The sequence below is a fragment of the Pezoporus wallicus genome, unplaced genomic scaffold (assembly GCF_028554395.1).
Source record: "Pezoporus wallicus isolate ANWC-B61680 ecotype Strahan unplaced genomic scaffold, APGP_CSIRO_Pwel_v1 contig_8403, whole genome shotgun sequence".
In the NCBI taxonomy this organism is placed as follows: domain Eukaryota; kingdom Metazoa; phylum Chordata; class Aves; order Psittaciformes; family Psittacidae; genus Pezoporus; species Pezoporus wallicus.
The window spans coordinates 549,437-562,516 of NW_026641953.1; the positions used below are offsets into that span (position 1 = coordinate 549,437).

General features: G+C 43.1%; 1 long non-coding RNA gene across 1 annotated transcript; it reads left to right on the forward strand.

The window, feature by feature from the left end:
- Positions 1-6,515: 6,515 nt before the first annotated feature.
- Positions 6,516-12,750, forward strand: LOC130608426 (uncharacterized). Its single transcript, XR_008974533.1, has 3 exons — positions 6,516-6,655; positions 8,787-8,851; positions 12,663-12,750. It is a non-coding gene; the product is annotated as an uncharacterized LOC130608426 (long non-coding RNA).
- Positions 12,751-13,080: the final 330 nt, after the last annotated feature.

The window sequence follows — 13,080 nt, forward strand, 5'->3', positions numbered from 1 at the left end:
TGAGAGCCTCAGTCCTCCAAATCCCCCCCCAAATTGGAGGGAATAGGGTTGCTTGTTCGTGTGTGTAAGGGAGAAACAGCCACTTCCATTGCCTCCATAATCAACAGGAGGGGGTGTTGAGATGTATATTTGTGTGATTAAACACCTGGCAGCCTGAAGCAGGAAAAAGGGTGAGGGAGGGTGCCTGGGTTTTACACCTGTGAGAGACAACTCATCCCAACACACACCCACAGCTGAGTGAGGGGCAGTGATGGATCACTTTTGTGATGCCAGTTCACACACACCCCCCCCCCTTCTCATGGGTTGTGGGTTGTTGTGTCTGTGGGAAAGAGAGAGACTCCCAGAAACACACCCTGGCTTACTGGGGTGGGGTCACCTGTTTATGAGACACCCCCCCCCCCCTTCCCCCATTTCACAACATTCCCAGGAGGAAGGAGGCGGTGAGAGGGTATGCGAGTGATACTGCTATCTCAGTTACACCTCAAAGGGCAAGGGAGCTGATACCCACACCTTTGCACACCTGTGTGTACAACATGCCTGCTGCCTTACTCATAGCCACGTTATAGCAGGTCAGGGCACTGGTCTGAAACCTTTAGCCATACATCGTGCAGCCTGATGGGAGAATGTGGCTGTGTGTAGACTGTATCACCAACCCCAACCTTCATGCATGCACACATACACACACTTTTTCCTAAAGTAAGAATAGGGGAAGGAGGCCTGTGGTGGATGGCTGGGTTTTAACCCTCCTAAAAGAGGCAGCTACTGGGTGTGTATAGAGTCAGAATGGAGGAAGAAAAGTAACTGGTTTAACGTCATACAATTTTGTGTGCCTCCACCCCTAAATGTCTGTCATTCTCCTTGATTTACATCAAAGTCTCTCTCACAGGCCCACTGTCAGCTGTGGGAAAAAACTGTGCTCTTTGATTTTCCTGTCTCCTACACATTCTGCTTGTCTTCATCCTACAATTTCCAGCAACAAGGGGACTTCTGTGCATTGCACAGCATTGTGTGTCCAAAATAGGTTTGCGCCCTACCTCTTGCATCTGCTTTCAGCTGGGGAATCCTGTTAATGGAGTATGTTAAAAATGCAGAGAGAGGCCAGATTAAGTTTAGGCTGGAAAGGTAGGTGAGGCTTTTAAAAACGTTCACTGCTGGTGTGTGATTTCCCTGAGTCATTAAATTCATGCTGAAGGTCTGCACATGAATCCTTGAATGCATCATCAACACTTTTTAATGCTAAAAGCTCCAAGAATTTGCTAGCATTCATGAGTCCCCACCACGGGAGCTTGGTGCATGCTTGTTCTACCTTTTCAGGTGGAGAAAGAGGGCATTTTTATCTCAGATTTTTATCCACAGTGGGGAGTCAAAAAGGAATGTTACTTACCTTATAGATAAGAAGACAAAGAATCTTTGAAGACAAAGGCTGTTAAGGATCTCACTTTTTATCCTACTTCCATCAACACCAGGGATATTTCACCTTCTTTTATCATTCAACAACTGTTTCACCCTTACTTATGTCATCCTCCTCAAATTCTCCCTCCTTTAGTTCCTTGTCTGAGATCAAGGAAAGACTGTCCACATGAACAAGGGGCACTTCAAATGTTCTTTACCTTTTTTATATATTCTTTCAGATCATTTGATTTGTTACTATGTACATTTCTGGGAGTATATATCTGCTCTCCAAATGCAGATGCTACATTCTGGTGCCCAGTGTCTCTGTAGACAATAGACAGAAAGCCCTGGTGATTCATCATCATCAAGCTGAGTGACTGAGAGTTGCAATGTGAATGTTCTTCATTACAGCTATCTTGGAGACCTACATGGCCTGAAAACTGGTTTATTAAAGGCAAAGCTAACTCCAGAGCCTGTATTCCCTCCTGAAAGAGTCCCAGTAGCTTTTACTTTAGTTTTGTGAAGAAGGTCTTTGCTGGGGTAGGCTGGTATAAATGAAGTTGAGAGTCCAGACCTCTCTCATTTCAGCTCAAAAAAGGAGTATATTCCCCTTTTTACTGTTAGCAGCTCTGGGCTCATAGGTGTGGAGTAGCTTGGAAGTTTCTGGCATGACACAGGACTCAAGTTCCATACCATATACTTACATGAAATGAAAAGGAAGGCCAATTGTATAAACCTCATTTACCATTACAGGAGAAAAGTTTCCTTAGAGTGGAATAAATATGGAAGAATGTAAATGTCTATATGGAAGTTTTACAGCAAAATTATCATTATTTTGAAATGTCATTTATATAGCACTGTGAATTTCTGTGCAAACAGGTAAGTGGATGCTGTGGTCCCACTCTACTTAGCTCTTGTCAGGCCACACCTGGAATACTGTGTTCAGTTTTTGTCCCCACTATACAAAAAAGATGTGGACAGGCTGGAGAGGGTCCAGAGGAAGACCACAAAGATGATCCAAGGACCAGGAAGATGTGTGAGGAAAGGCTGAGAGAGCTGGGCTTGTTCAGCCTAGGGAAAGAAGGCCCAGGGGAGACCTGATCACCATGTTCCACTATTTAAAGGGTTGCTACAAAGAAGACAGAGACTCTCTTTGGACAAAGGAGTCCCATGGAAAAGATGAGGATAGTGGGCACGAGTTACTTCTGTAGAGATTCGGACTGGACACGAGGAAAATTTTTCACAGTGAGAACAATCAGCCATTGGAGTAATCTCCCCAGGGAAGTGGTGGATTCCCCAACACTGAACTCTTCTAAGATTAGGGTGGACAGAGTGCTGGGACATCTCTGCTTTGCCTAGAAAGGTTGGACAAGATGATCCTTGAGGTCCCTTCCAACCTGGTATTATATGAGTCTATGATAATGCACTGCAAATAATGTCTGAATATCCTCCAGTTTTTAAAATTACTTAAAAAAAAAAAAGTAAAAATGTGCACACAAGAAATGGACTCTGAATTTCTGGAGCAACTTCACCATAAATGAACGCCAGCAATGCCTCCTATTTATCTCACTCATCCGGATAGCCCATGGTTGTTGTTAGCTCCAGTGGCCTCAGCGTTGCACTGGAGTTAGCTCACTACAAATGTTCTCAAGTGCAGTTTTCTACGGGACAGTCTGCTGCTTTCCAGGGTATGGACTAAGAGGCACTTCTGCCTTTAGAGATACTGTCTCTGTGATCCTGCGCAGTGCTGAATACTTGTTCCTAAGTGCACTTTGCACTTGCCTGTCCTGAGATTTCCTTTAAGTAAACTCATTTTACCACGTTCTCCTAATTATCCTCATCCCAGCAGTCTTTGTTTGCAAGACAAGCTACTCCTATTAGTGCAATTTTAAATAGTATAGTCAAGTTTTGAAACTACCAGAGTTCACAAATGATGCAATCATCTTGTGTTTTCTTGTAGATCCTAAATGAAATACAATGAATAGCACAAGCACAAGTGCTTGCAAGAGTCCATTAAAAAGAGTCTTTATTCATTGATGAATCCTTTATAACAAAGCCATTTGAAGATATTTGCAATAGCTATTTTTAAACCATTTATTATGCACTCCTATTGATTTTGTATTTTTTTTTATTTTCTCAGATCTGGATACTGTGCAGCACTGAGTCAACACAGTTACTGCTATCAGCTGTACCCATGATTTTATTAAATAACCAGATGGATTTTTTCTTTGACAGGAACCATTTCCCGTGAAAACTGCTGATTACTCTTTCATTACGTCCCCACTGTCCACCTCCTTATTAATTGGTACAAACCCCTTCATTATACCTAGATCAGGAGCGAAGTTGGACTAGCCAGCCTGAAATTAAGTAGACTAACCTCAGTCACACTCTTCAAATATTGACACAACTCTTGCATTCCCACCTTGTGTGAGAACAGTTCTCTGAAGAGCCAGCTTTTAAAATGCCAACATGCAAGTCCTCTAGACTCGCTGCTTTTAAAAAGTTAGTTGTGCTCTTTGATGTTCTTTTCGAAGTTGCTTGAATAGTAAGCGTTTCATCTTCATTATATAATGTGGAAATGGCATTCAACTTTGTCCCAGATATAGGCAGGAAATATTTATCAAACACTTCTGCTTTTTCAGTTTCACAGCTATCCAAATATATTTGGATACACTGAGAGTAACTGGACTCCACTAAAATATTATTCATCAAATTAAGCACGGTTCCAAACAATCTTTGCTTACAACATGCTGTTTTCTGCACAGGGAACATTAACTCTCTGGCTCTTTCAGAAGGGATGGTGGACAATTAGGTTAAAAATTCCCCTTGAGAGTGTTCTATCCTAGTGTCAGACATGGGAGGCTTCTCTGTTTATGTTTTTCTTCTCCTTGAGCACCAAGATATTGGTACAGCTCTTATGCCAAGGTCAAAAGTATATTTCACTAGATCTGAAATGTTCTTCCAAAGCCACAGCTCCATGTTCATTTACCCCTGCTGCAAGCAGCACAAGAATATCCCCCTAGCTCTAAAAGACATGAATTATGGGGCAAGGAGAGGGGAATTTCTGTGATACCAGATACTGTCTCACTCAATGCATCATTGTTAAATTATACTGGCTTTTTCTCTCCATCCCCACTATTGTTCCAGGGCAAACCAAATAAGAAAGCAAAGTAATGATCCCTGACAGAAATATTTACTTTTCAGACTTTGATCTGATGAAGTCCTACTGTTAATTGTTCACCTGTCGTTGTGGTTCAATCTCAGTACCACACAGCCACTTGCTCACTCACCCCATCTCTCCCCAGTGGGATGGGGAGGAGAATCAGAAAGAGATGAAATCCATGGGTTAAGATCAGAACAGTTTAATGATTAAAATAAGGTGTAACTTACTACCACTAGTAGTAATAATATTAATGGAAAGGGAAATAACAAAAAAGAGAAAGAGAAAACAAACACCCCCCTCCTAGTAAACCCGTTTCTATACAGGGCATGATGTGCTGTGGTATGTAATATCCCTTTGGCTAGTCTGGGTCAGGTGTCCTGTCTCTGCTTCCTCCCAGCTTCCTGTGCCCCTCCTCACTGGCAGAGCATGAGAGACTGAAAAGTCCATGGTTACGATAAACACTGCCTAGCAACAACTAAAATATTGGTATCTTATCAATGTAATTCTCAGACTAAAGCCAAACCACAGCACTGTAGCAGCTCTTAGGAAGAAAATTAACACTAGCCAAGCTGAAACCAGCCAACTAGGTGTTGGTGAGACTTGCAGAAAGCCATGCACAGGCATATTCCTGTAAACACTTGTAAAGAACAGTCTGAACTAGAGCTGTGCTGCTGGTGTGGGCTCAGCCACCACATCTTATGGCTCCTCTCTATTTCTTCTCGGTCTCCAGGGGTATGGATTTTTCCCTTCTTGCAGGAGTGAATGAGGATGGGGCAGCTTGTTCAACAAGATACAGTGGGGTTGGTGGGACTAAGGGAAGAGTTTCTGGTGGTGAGTCTGTCTATTACACAAACTAACATTGGCATAGAGATGTTGGACATGAATTATTGCTTGCTTTTCCTTCAGAAATAATCCCAGCCTTGTACTTGTCCCCCTGGTAAAGAAGGGGGCAAAGACGTGAAAGATAGAAAAGCATCAGACAGACGGGCTGCACTCAGTTGTCTAGCCAAGACCCTTTCAATGTTCTTCTGAGTGTTAAAGGAAGTTATTTGCAAGGTCACTTACTAAAATAATGTTTTCTGCCTCTGTACATGTGTGCGCATGTGCATGTACTCATAGAGGTGGAGAAAAGGCCTCTCCCACAAATATGACTGCAGTCCAAATGCATGTCCTGCACCAGAGACAGTTCTTCCAACCCAGGTACTTTTCCTCACAGAGCACTGACGTAGTCCATCTCCAAGGATGCCAACAGCTGCTCTTTGTACACACTATCATATAAATTATGCCATCTCATTTCTAAAGTATGTCCCTTCCTTCCAGAATACTCTTCCAAGAGAAATTTGTCACGTGTCTCTTGGCTCTGGGTATTGGGGTATTAGCTCTGAATATTAGAGGTATCACTGTCATTGTTTCTATTTTTTTATTTCTTTGCTAGACATGCTGACCAGATGCATGCAAATAATGTAGAAAAGGTAGTTTTTCTGGTGTTTTCAACCAGTTGTAACAATGCAGAAAGTGTGTGAAGTTCTATTTTCTATTTTAGGTTTTTCATTTAGTCAAAGCATTAAAATACGAGAGTAAACATATTTATTCCCATGTTGTTTGTTGGGGTTTGGTTTTTTTGTTTGGGTTTGCTTGTTTGCTTTGTTGTTGGGGTTTTTGGGTTTTATTTTCTTCCCGATGAGATACTGAGAGCTTGGGCACACAGCAGGCAAATGAATTTTGTGATCCAAAACCAACAAAGTTGACACAGATGATTTTTAGTGGGGGGAGAGGGACAGGAAAAGGGGTGTTGTGTAATCTTCTGGTAAGTATTGACTGTGGCCTTGACCAGATCAAGGACGAAAACACTGGCTCTGTATTCTTACTGTGCCAACCACTAAGCCAAAAAGCAAAGCACAAAGACTTTCCAGAGAAAACCTTCACAGACCTTTGGGAAAATTTCTTTCTCTAGATGCTGAAGTGAAGAGGAGGAGGCCACTATCTCTCCTGCACAGCTTTCAGTTGGCTATCTGAAAGGATGCAACACACACCACTCAAGCTGGAAGCACTGCAAGGAAAAGAAAAAAACCCTTTATCTTGCATGAAAACCTCTGTCTGGTGAGTGGCTGAAAAGCCAAAAGAGGTGGTTACAAGTTGTCTAAAAACTCTTGCACACAGGGATTATAAGGGAACAAACAAAAAATACTCCCTCATTCATTTGGGAAAGGGCTGTTGTACACAGGGTCAGGGTAAGGAGGGTTTTGTAGGGGTGTGGGGCTGTGCTAGAGTTCATAGCTAAGCATCTCGAGAGCAGGGTCACATGGGGAATGAAGAAATTTTAAATCCCTCTGTGCCAGAGTCACAAGACCCGGACAGTTACACACAAATGTTTTGTCACGTGATAACACCCAAAAACATTGCTGGAGTTGCAGGACCTTGGGAACACTTGGCACTAAAAGTAAATTTGAGGTCACTGTCAGTGTGATCATGTGTGAAATATTTGCTTTACTGAGACCAGTGTGAGTATCGCCATTGATTTCAGCAGGGTTAAAATTTCACTCACACTCTGTGGTTCATCCTTTCCCCTCCCAGGCGTTTATTATCATTGATTAAAATTCATTGAATGTATTTCTGGCTCAAACTTGAGATAACTGTTATGCATGATGAATCTTAAGAGATGCAAAATATATTACCTAGCCCTTGTAGTACATTCTGTTCTAGGAAAGCATAGTAACAATGCTTGTCATTGCACCCTTCATGGAAGTACTAAGGGGCATACTTCAAGAGGAGTAATGAAATACCCATGTAAAGTCAGGTTCTGTCTTAAGTATCGTACTGAAATAGGGTCTGATTGAGAAGACCTATAAGCCTGCACATATCTGCAGAGATGCAAACACCACATCTTGATGACACCTGATAGTAGGTGAGTGACCTTGAATCATCCAATGCTGTCCTATTGCCCCAAGGAAATGTCCTTATGACTTGTGTTTTAGTAGGTAAAGTGGGACCTTTGCTGCCTGTAGCAGTAGCTTGCATGAAAACGTGCAGGACGGGTATGGAATGCTGCTATGGTAGCACGCAGTCAAAGACGCTTGAGCTGTCATATGGCTGGAGCTGTCTGTCGGTCAGGTGACAGCTAGGACCAGATTACAGCTATAAATATACCACATTTTATTCATTACGTGGAAGCACTTTCATCAAAAGCCTCCAATTCCTATGGGCCCTGGGACACTCCAGCTTTGCTCTTTGCTGAGTATTCCAGCTACTTTGTTTTGCCTCCACTGCCAGGTTTATTCATTTCTCTGCTAATGTACCGTTAAAAGGTCTCCTCTTTTATGTCGTGTCTGACAAATGGATTGAAATGTAGCTCTGCAAGTCTGAGGGAGACTGAAGGCCAACTGTTCCTACAGCCTGGGCCAATGATGCAAGCAGGTGATTGCCTTTCTATTTATGGTGGAAGTACTGTTTTAGCAAGTAGTAAAGGGCCTGGCAAGGAAAGTCAGGAGAGGTGCCTCAAAATGTGAGCTCTTTCCAAATAAACTTATTTAGCCACATTATCCAAGATTGCTGCTGTTTTATGGGCTGAAATGAGACAATCTGTACTTCTATGGAGCAGGCGGATCAAAAAAAATAGAAAGAGCAAACATCTGATGTGGAAAATCTTCCTGTGGTAGAAAATCTGACTCTGCTAGGAAATCTGACTGTGGTGGAAAACTTCCAAGGACTCAGACTATTGAAAAGACCACATGAAGAACTGTTTTTTTTCAGAGGTAAATGACTATCTAACTGTGAAGCACACCTTTTGCTTCCCAACAATTTGCTTTCTTTACATCAACATACTATCCCCAAATTTCCCGTTTATATGCCTCATAGTGACATACATAAGAATATTTCTATCAATCACCTCCTGCCTGAGCAATGATGGGGACACTGTGAGGTTGCTTAGGGGACTGGATTCCTCCTTCTTCTGACCTGTGGATCTGTCCCAGGGCTGGCATAAATGCAGTAACTGAAACCTTTCAGAACCTTTTCCTTTCTTCAGTAGGTTGAATCATAGACTGTCCAAAGCCTTCCTAGGGAAAGGCTTATTGGTTATTTAAGTGCCAGGTCCCTGTAGCCCTCTCACCCCAGCTAAACTGTGTGAGTGAGAAGCTTACAGTCATGTACACCATATTGGTAAAGCAAGCTGCAATGGGTGGATCTGCAAAACTAGGACATCTTTAATGATCATTTCCCTGATCCCCATCAGGTACTTGCACTGGAAAACAGGCATGGGCCCTCTCAAATCGGCTCAGCACAGATATGGCATTTTAGGTGGGTGAGGGATGAGCAAATACTTTGTGTCATTCTCACTGTGTCTGATTTCACGCCCTGATCTGAGTTTGTTTTCCCTACAGGACTTTATCTGCTGGATATTCCATAGGATTTGTACTTTATAAGGGGCATTCTGGTAATAAGAGTCACTTATCCAAAGTGGGTGTTGCCCTGCAATTGGTTTGCTGAGCAGTGCAAGTAATGACAGGTTTAATGATGTCAACATCTGTATTCAAACAGTTAATGTCCCATGCCTCATTCTCTTTTTACAGTAGTTCCTGAGGAAGGAGGGGTGGTAAAATCAGGACCGTATTGGGTATTCTCACCTCTCCTGCCTGAGTGGGTGGTCAGCATTGCAGATCAAGACTTGGGAAGGCAAAGCACAATCAGAAGTGGGTATGCTGCAATTAGACCTCTCCATGCACGTAAAACTGAGCAGACGGTCTATTGGTCCATCACTGTCTTTTCAGGTCCTTAAGAAATTGGAGAGGAGAATATTTCTGGGGGGTGGTATCTGGATGGCTTTATCTTCGTGGCTTCCACATCCTGGCAGTGTTCAAGGCCAGACTAGACGGAACTTTGAGCATCCTCGTCTTGTGGAAGGTGTCCCTTCCCATGGCAGTGGGGCTGGAACTGAATGATCTTTAAGGTCCTTTCCAACCCAAACCATTCTGTGATTCTATGATGCTATGACCAATGAAGTCTTGGGTCCTAGCAAGTATAAATGTGCGAGTATTGGTTCTTTTGTTGCTTTATATGAGACAGTAAGAGTAGCCCAGAAAAAGTGACTGTCCTGTCTGCTGCCCTTTGCTATGACCTGAACACTGCTCAAAATGGGAGGTACAACTTCCACTCTTGCTATTATTCTTGTGAATTTTATTTCTTTCTCTGTAAATTGCATATGCTTTCCTTCTTTCCTTTTCTAAGGCCTAGCAGAGCCAGCCAAGAATCCACATTTTGCAACTGTTGTAAATGTTGCAACTTCTGATGCTGCAAAAGCAATATCCAGGGAAAGAGGCCAAAGCTAGCAAAAATGTGTCAAGTTTCAGGGCTGCTGATAAAATGGTGCAAGTGTCTGCTTCCTAGCAGCCAAATCACAAATGGCAGTTGAAATCAAGCACTGATTTCTCTTTTTATTCATCTTTTTGCTCTACTTTACCTTGCATGCATCATTGTAGAAAGGAGGAAAGAGTCTATTGCTTGTACTGCCTGGGTAAAGCCAGGGATCTGGGCTTCTTTTGCAGAGCCTTTGTCTGTTTGTGAGACCAAGAACAGAAGCAAGGACATCAGCCTCCTCTACAGACTACATGGCACATTAAATGTGTACAACACGGGCTAACTCTGACCATCTCATTTTTGTAGGATTTGGCTAAGTCTTGTACAATCACTTCACAGGATCAAAATACTATATTGTTTTTTTCCCTCATGGCTTTGATCATTAAACATCCATGCTTTAATAAAAGTCTAAGCACCTTTGCCATGTGCTTTTAGGTCAAGGACAGAGGAAACCTCTGAGCAATGTTGTCTCAGCAGTGGACTCATGGCCAAAGTGTTGGGTACAGGTACACAAGCAAATACAGGTAGGACAAACATGCTACTCCTCCGCTTTTATTGGCAACTTCATGGCAATCAGTGGTGCTAAAGGCCTTTACCAGGTATTTTTTCTTCATTTTGTGGTTTGCTCAAGCTCATTTATTCCTTTTAAGCTAGCGGCAGCACTGTGCTTATTAAAAACAACCCTCTTCCTTGTGACTTTTAGGACTGCACTGCCTCCTTTTCTCTTGAGGCCAGCTTTTTCTCTTTATGTGGCTTGAAGATGTTTTAGCTTATAGATGTGTGAGTGAACAATACCTGTCTCTGTGTCTGTGCTCAGCATGAACAAAGTACTCCCCACACACAGCTCAGCTCCCACTGGCATAGGCTGCTGCTCAGAGTTTTGGCAGTGCTCTCTTCCTCTGACAATGTTGTGAATAAAGTTTAGTTAAGTGAATCCTTCAGCTGAGTTCTTTTGACGTGGTGGTCTTGCTTAGCCTGAGTAGTTGGTTAGCATGGGTACTTGAAGTTACTTCAGACTTAGGCTGCTGCAACCTGCACTTAGTTATGTAAATAAAAGTCTTGAGGTCAGTGCAAATTGGAAGATAGAGCTGCATCATTACCAGAGAGATAAAAATTAACTTATGGCCTGCCTCAAGGCCATGAAGGAACCCAGTGATAGACCACTGCACCCCAGACCGACATTCACCGTTGGAGCAAGAGGAGCATGTAAGGCCCATGTACAGAGTGTGATGGTTGTGTGCATAGAACGTAAGGGTATAAACCCACAGGAATTTCTGTGTTCTTGGTGTCTCCCTGGAAGCACCCAGCTCAAGCTGCTCCCATTCCTGTAACACTCAACTATTGAGTTATTTTTCTAAGAATCTGACATCTGAGACTTTGCTGTGGGAAACCTAGGACAAGGAATTCTCTTTAATGACAAGAAGCTCGCCCCCTTCATGGGCTCACTTCATCAGCTCAGCTTGAAAATGCTTTGCTCAGAGCAGCCAGGAAAAGCTTCTTGTTTTCACCTCCAGATGCTGGTACCTGTTATATATCAGACAATAGTGCTTGAGTGGAAGGATTCTTGTACTTGATGTAAATTCATTAGTTATCTTCTCTAAGGGTTTGATTCAGTCAAGGCATCAGGAGCCTTCCCAGGAGTTTTTATGTGCTGCAGGACCAACCCTTTTTGATCTATTTTATTCAACTGCTGGTACCTGAGGCACCTCTAGGAGCTGCCGTCTCCACCCTGAAGATGACAGGGGTCTTTTCTTCCTCTCTTGACTGACTTTGATGGGGGTTTTCCTCCAGCTGCACTGCAAAAGACAGAGCGGGCCATTTGCAGCCGTCCCCATCCAGCGCCCTGGAGGCATGAAACTGGGAGTGGAACGGTTGCGCCACGCAGAGAACCCAGCCCTCTCACTGCCTCTGCTCCTGTGAGATGATATGAAGGAGCCCAGGAAGAGGGAGGGCTCCCCTGGGAGCTGGCAGGCATCAAGCTGGTCCTCAGAGACAGGGTACAGCAGGACAGGGCAAGGCAAAGAGCAAATGCTGCCACCATGAAAACAAACTTCTTTATGCTATAGAGCAGCACAGATCATGAAAAGCATGTCCATACAGCCTTCTTCCTTAATCCCACAGCAACCCATCAGGGACTACCTTATTGTATGTAGAAAGATTACTCTAGGCAGCAAAATCTGAGAGTTCGAGCTTCCTTCCAGGTTTATTTCAGCCTGCCAGGTAGAGTGCTCCATGGTTAATTGTTCTTTGAGATCTGAAATGGTTTTCATATCACAATTTGATTTGCACATGATCATGCTCATTGTTTTCAGATCATGCTTTCTTCCCTTTTGGCAATGGCATAGCTTGTGACCCAGAAATGTGTGGTTAAGTCAGAACATATCTAACATGTCCAGGAGTCCTTAAGAGCTTTTAATAAATATGATTATGAATATTTTAAGGGCCTTCACCAAGACAGAGCACCACAGTGCTGGTTGTGGTTCCAAACAGAGAGGTGCAACCATATTTGCTCCCCAAAATGTGCAAGCTCTAAGGTGAAACTGAAAAATGAAGTGAAAGAAAGTGGTTTAACATACTGGTGAGAGTAAAGTGAGGCTTTGAATGATTGGATGGTCTGTGGGAGGGCACAAGGGGCTCTTGCAGAGGCTGGATGTCAGCCTAGGCCAGAAGATACCTAGCTGCTCTCCAAACCTTCTGGCAGTGCAAACTTTGCACAAATAACAGCAGCTGTTCCCTCTCTCACATCTGTTTTTAGGGCCCCTCTTAAAGAAGGAGTATGGAAAAATCACTATGATGAAAACAGCACTACAAGAAAGGGCTGAGGGAAAAGGTTCATATCTCCTGCAGCCCTGCTTCTGACCCATCCTTCTCCCCTCTTGGCAGGAGGAGAACATTAATGCTGGGGAGAGAGGAGATTAGTGCACAGAGCTTTCAACTAGTTCAGAAAAGGCACAAATGTATTCATGCTGTAAAAAAGGCAAGTTCAGGCATGTGTAAGAACAGCTAAACTGGCTGCATTTCTGTGTTAGATAAATACTGATTGATAAAAAGCTGCCAAGTGTTTAAATAACTGGTTTAGGAATGTTGGTGTTTTGTTTTTTTTTTTCCTTAGGTTTGCTAGTTTTTCTGCAGCAAGAACATCCTAAGCATTTGGAATCTATCTGCAGTGACCA